The sequence below is a fragment of the Podarcis melisellensis genome (genome assembly GCF_964234715.1).
Source record: "Podarcis melisellensis genome assembly, chromosome: 13".
NCBI lineage: Eukaryota > Metazoa > Chordata > Lepidosauria > Squamata > Lacertidae > Podarcis > Podarcis melisellensis.
Window position 1 is genome coordinate 47,405,229 of NC_138545.1, and position 6,809 is coordinate 47,412,037.

Consider the following 6,809-nt stretch of genomic DNA (forward strand, 5'->3'; position numbering starts at 1 on the left):
GTTGTCTTACGAGGTTTCTTCACAGCTGGTCCTGCCCTCGCACAAGAATATGTGCAATGGTTTGCCCACACTTGTAACTGGGTCACATAGGTGTGTGCACATGGTTTCATTTCTCTCTGCTGGATTGCATTGCTGTTGATGATTCGCAGCGGAGCCGACTCCATGGGGAAAAAAATTGTGTTTTGAACCTCAATATGAAATACCATATTTTTCGCACGATTGGACGCACCGGACCATAGGACGCACCAAAAGCAGGTCAGGGAAACCGAACCAGGTCGAGGAACAGCGGGATAGTGGCGCTGCACCTCCCTGCTGTCCCCCGAGCGTGTGGGGCTGGCTGATGTCTGCCTGGCGCGCGGGGCGCTCTGCTTCAGCGGGCCCCACCCGCCAGGCAGCAGGTTGCTATCCGCAGCGTGGGGAGCCCTGTGGGGAAACTCCTGCAGGGCTCCCCACTCTGCGGATGTCTGCCTGGCGCGAGGGGCGTTCTGCTTCAGGGCACCCGATGCTCCGGGAAGCAGGCTGCTATCCGCAGCGTGGGGAGCCCTGCGGGGAACTCCTGCAAGGCTCCCCACGCTGCGGATGTCTGCCCGGCGCGAGGGGCGCTCTGCTTCAGGACGCCTCTCGTGCCGGGCGGCAAGCTGCTATCCGCAGCGTGGGGAGCCCTGCGGGGAGCCCTGCAAGGGTCCCCACGCTGCGGATGTGTTCCCTAAGCGCCGGGCGCTCTGCTTTCAGGGCGCCCGACGCTCCAGGAAGCAGGCTGCTATCCGCAGCCTAGACACGGCTAGCAGAGCGCTAATCCCGAAGCTTGGGGCGTGCGGAGCTCAGCGCGCCCCAAGCTTCTGGGTGCCGGCAAGGTCTAGACGGCAAGTGGAGACCTTGCCGGCACCCAGAAGCTTGGGGCGCGCTGAGCTCCGCACGCCCCAAGCTTCGGGATTAATGCAGTGCTCCGCTAGCCGTGGGAGAGCTGGGTCTCCCACGGCTAGCGGATAGCTTCCTGAAGCCTGGAGAGTGAGAGGGGTCAGTGCGCACCGACCCCTCTCACTCTCCAGGCTTCAGCGAAAGCCTGCATTCGTTTCATAGGACGCACACACATTTTCCATTGCTTTTTAGGAGGGAAAAAGCGCGTCCTATGGTGCGAAAAATACGGTACCAGATCTGTGGCAGTTAGATGTATGGTGACCTTCACACATTCAAAGCATCACTTGTGGGAAATTGAGTGATAAATATACATGTATATACATTTATAGGGGATGCGGGCGGCACTGTGGGTTAAACCACAGAGCCTAGGACTTGCCAATCAGAAGGTCGGTGGTTCGAATCCCCATGACGGGGTGAGCTCCCATTGCTCGGTCCCTGCTCCTGCCAACCTAGCAGTTTGAAAGCACGTCAAAGTGCAAGTAGATAAATAGGTACCACTCTGGCGGGAAGGTAAACGGCGTTTCCGTGCCCTGCTCTGGTTCTCCAGAAGTGGCTTAGTCATGCTGGCCACATGACCCGGAAGCTGTACGCCGGCTCCCTCGGCCAGTAAAGTGAGATGAGCGCCGCAACCCCAGAGTTGGCCACGACTGGACCTAATGGTCAGGGGTACCTTTACCTTTATGGCACCACTGCAGTCCGTGTTTTGTTAGCTAAAACGTGGAAAACGAGTGAGGTACCAACCAAATAATAATAATAATAATAATAATAATAATAATAATAATAATATAAATAAATAAATAAAATTTTTATACCCCACCCTTCCTGGTTCAGGAAACTGGGCGCTCAGGGCGGCTAACAACCAATTTTAAACACTTAATTGATGCTACAAAAAACAGCATTAAATATGGTATAAATCCATTTATCAAACAGGCAAGACTGAGAGAAAGAATGTCCAGTTTCTCCCCTCCATCACCATTCAAGAGAAGATCCACTACTTATTATTGTTCCTGCTCAGCTTTTAAGGAAGAATTTAGCACCCCTCCCTAGGGAGAGAGCTCAGTACATACAGCACATGCCATGGATTCAAGAAAGGAGATTCCAACTAAACATCTGGATGATCTTCCTTTTTAAAAAATAAAATAAAAAAATATTTTTATTAAAGATTTCTCAGTTTACAAAAATACCTGCCTTGTCTCTTTATTTTCAAGTTGTGTTTCCTACAGGTCAGTTTCGTTTGCTGTGAAACGTTAATCTGGAAGATCTTTCTGACGATAAGAGCTGTTTGACAGTGTTGGAGGTGTGGTGGGAATAATGGCGACATGTATCATATGTGGGGGACATGTAGGAAGATCAAAGTGTTCTGGGGCTTAATTTACAAGGAGTTGAAAAAATGTTTGGAATAACTTTTTTTAAAAAGACCAGAGGCATTTCTGTTAAGCATTGTTGGCAGGGACATCCCGAAGGCCTTTAGGGAGGTATTCTAATATGCAATGGCCGCAACTCGGACTTTGGTGGCAAAGGGGTGGAAGGAACAAGAAGCCCCGACAATAACGGACTGGCATAACAAGCTACAAGAATTTGCCGAAATGGCACAGTTAACAAATACCCTGAGAGGCAATTCAAAACAAAAATTTATGAAAAAGTGGGATAGATATAAAACATATGTTCAAAAATACAGTAAAGTTTCACTATCTATGCTGGCATTTGATTGATGTTGGAGTGAGACTGAGTTGAGAAATAAGACTAAGAGCACATATTGATATAGGAATGTATTAGATAATATGTAAAGAAATATACAATAATAAGAGTACATTCATTTGTAAAAAAGGAATATACGACAGGAAAGACAGGAAGTCTAGTGTGTTGGTCTGTATATGATTTTTTGAGGAAATGGTTTTTTCCCCCTTTTCTTTGTTCTTTCTTCTTTGTTTCATTTTCTTTCTAAAGGTAAAAGGACCCCTGACCATTAGGTCCAGTTGTGACCGACTCTGAGGTTGTGGCGCTCATCTTGCTTTATCGGCCGAGGGAGCCGGCGTACAGCTTCCGGGTCATGTGGCCAGCATGACTAAGCCGCTTCTGGCGAACCAAAGCAGCGCACGGAAATACCATTTACCTTCCCGCCGGAGCAGTACCTATTTACCTACTTGCACTTTTGGGCGTGCTTTCGAACTGCTAGGTTGGCAGGAGCAGGGACCGAGCAACGGGAGCTCACCCCTTCGCAGGGATTCGAACCACCGACCTTTGAATCACCGCAAGCCCTAGGCTCTGTGGTTTAACCCACAGCACCACCCGTATCCCATTTTCTTTCTAGGTATATAAAATTTGTATATAATTTTTGTATACATGTTGGAAATTATATTATAGTAAGTCCTGTAATGTAATATGAGAACATTTACCGATGTAATATAAGAATGTTAACAAATAAATAAAATGCAAATTCAAAAAAAGAAAGAAAAAGAGCTGTTTGACAGTGGAATGGACTCCCAAGGAAGACGGTGAAATCTCCTTCATTGCAGGTTTGCAAGAAGTGGTTGGATGGTCATCTGCCATGGATGCTTTAGTTGAGATTCCTGCATTGCAGGAGGTCGTACTAGATGACAAACTACAATTCTGTGATTCAGTGTAGATCATAGCTGTCAACTTACAGATTTGAAAATAAGGGATCAGCAGCCAAAATAAGGGATTTTCAGAGCACAGGTAGGTTCAACTTCTGAGCACCTCTGAGCAAAAGGCAGAAAGCCCAGCCAGCAGCCAAATGAAGCCTCAAGCGGTGGTTCCCACAGCGCAGCAACCCAGCAAAGGGGATGCAGCAAGGAAAACCACCATCTCCTCTCCGCTGGGAAGCGCTGAGCAAAGGCGAGTCCCCAGGCAACGCGGCTGATTTGATTGGCGCAAGGCATACAAGCTCCACCCCCCAGTCATTCTTAGACTCCTTATGGGGTGAGCAACGCAGCCAAGCAACCCAGTTGGAGCCTCCCTCCTCCCTGGCCAGCAGGGAGGGAGGGAGAGGAGCTGCTTCCTTTGAAACCCAGGAAATTTAAGGGACATCATCAATAAGGGACAGCAGCGGGACACAGCGCTGGGATAAGGGAGTTTCCCGCCAAATAAGGGACGGTTGACAGCTATGTTGTAGATGTTCCCTGGCCATGTCTCATTTAAAAGCTTTTTAGGTAGCAGAGTTAGAGAACATCCCTTTTAAGGTCCCGAAGAACTGCTGCCAGCCAGTAGACAATACTCAGAGAGAGGGACCAGTGATGTGACTCATATGGCAGCTTCCTATTTTCTTAATACACTCTCAGGTTTTCATAACATGCCCTCAATTTACATTAATGAAAAGTGTGTTTAAAAATGGGTTTCATGGAACAGAATAAATCACCCAAGAACCCAGGATGCCTTGGTTCAGTGGAAACGCTCATCAATTCAGGAAATATCTGGTTTCATTTTTACAAGACCTTTTAAAAAAACATGAACCACGCACGCTGTCATCTTCTATTTTAAAAATAACTTATCCATGCTGAGCTTTCAGGCTCAGTGTTTTCCAGAGAGAGAGAGAGCTTATTGAAGAAATTAAATTATTTTGACAGTCTAATGCTAGGAAAAGCTTATGAAGTGAGGGCTAACTTTATTTGGGGGTCATAAGAACTGGCAAGGGAACAAAGAGAGGATGGTTTCCTTTTGTTTTATATTTTTATTTATGATTTTCAGGTTTATGCGTTTCAATAATTTTATAGTCATTTTTGCATTTCCAAACTTGACTTCCTTCCCCCCTCTTTCTGCGGTTCCTTAAATTTATTTTAAATATCTTCTGCATATCCAAATTAACTCAATTTGTTCATTTATCCATCTCCTTTAAATATATACTCTTATGAAACTGCAGGTTATTACAATAATCCTGCCAATATTCTTATTTACTCAATAAAGCATTTCCATTCTTTTATAAAAAGTTTGTTATCTTGATTTCTTATTCTTCCAGTAAGTTTCACAATTTCTGCATATTCCGTAAGTTTTTGTATCCATTCTTCCTTTTCTTGGGCTTCTGCTTCTTTCCATTTTGGGGCAAGTAACATTTTTGCCGCTGTAGTTGCATACACGAATAAATCTCTATACAATTTAGGTAGTTCTGTCTCTATAATTCCCAAAAGAAAAGTTTCTGGGTTTGTTTGTTTTTTACAAACATTATTTTTCAATTCATTATATATCATTTCCCAGGAAGCTTTAACCTTATTACAAGACCACCACATATGATAAATAGAACCTTCTTTCTCTTTACATTTCCCACACTTATTTGATTCAGATTTATATATTTTTGCCACTTTACTCGGTGTTGGGTACCATTGATATATCATTTTCATATCATTTTCTGTTAGACCATAACATGCCGTAAATTTTATATCCATATTCTACAATCTTTCCCCTGCTGCCATATCTATACAGTGGTACCTTGGGTTACATATGCTTCACGTTACATACGCTTCAGGTTACAGACTCCGCTAACCCAGAAATAGTGCTTCAGGTTAAGAACTTTGCTTCAGGATGAGAACAGAAATCGTGCAGCGGTGGCACAGCAGCAGCATGAGGCCCCATTAGCTTAAGTGGTGCTTCAGGTTAAGAACAGTTTCAGGTTAAGTACGGACCTCCAGAACGAATTAAGTACTTAACCAGAGGTACCACTGTATTATGACTGATATCTATTGCCCAGTGTGTCATTGAGGATTTTACTTGCACATCCTTTGTCTCCCATTCCATCTTATACATTTTACACAACACTTTTACATTACATTCCTACTGGTCTCTCTCCAGTTGTGATATTTGTTCCCCAAATTCTCGGAGGAGGGTGGTTTGTTATGATTCTGCCAGAGTTGATCAGTAAGGCCTGAATCATAAGTTACCAGGATAGTAGCTTTATCGAAGGTCACACCCATATGACACATGAAAGAATCCTGGGAATCGTTTTGTGAGGGACAGAGTACATTTCCCAGGATTTTTTGGGGGGAAGCCCATTTAAATGTGTGTTGAATTTGCTTTAAATATATGGTCTGCATCAGGGGTGAGCAAACTTTTTCAGCAGGGTCCATTGTCCCTCAGACCTTGTGGGGGCCAGACTATATTTTGGAAAAAGAAAAAAAATTGAACGAATTCCTATGCCCCACAAATAACCCAGAGATGCATTTTAAATAAAAGGACACTGTAATGGTTATATGGGGTTGCTCGTGCGTAAGTTGCCGCCACTCCTGGCTAGGTAGCCTGTTTAAACCTTTCCTGGCTGGACAGCCCTTCACTTCGTGGCTGTTCAGTCGCTGGCAGAATCTGTCAGTGGGCGTTTCTTGAACTTCTTCCAGCAAAGAAGTTCTTTGACGCCAAGTCTACGCCTACTTTCCCTGCGCGGAAGTCTTCTGCGCAGGGTGGGTGTGGGTAGCGGAGGACCTGTGCTCTCCCCGCTGGTCTCCGGTGAAGAGTCCCAGAGCCCCCTCTCCGATTCCCCCATCCGCCCTCCTTTATCCCTGGTGTTATGCTGATTTCCTTCCCCAGCTGCTGAGTCCCCTCTCTCCCTGCTTGGCCCTTCTCCGGCATCGCTTGGGAGCCCTGCCTCCACCTCTGGCTCCGATGTCAGTTCCCTGACGGACACATTCTACTAATGTAAAAACACGCAGATTCCCAGACCATCTGTGGGCTGGATTTAGAAAGCAATTGGGCTGGATCTGGCCCCCGGGCCTTTCTTTGCTTACCCATGGTCTGGATGGCACCCCTAAGTAGGAACGACATTCACAAGGTAAGGAAGTCTGAGCTGGGCCGCGGGAAGCTGTCTGAGGGGAGCCACCAGTCAGGAACCATGGGACAAAGCTAGCAATTGGGACAGAAGAGTCCCCAAGATAAGGTTACCAGACTTCCTC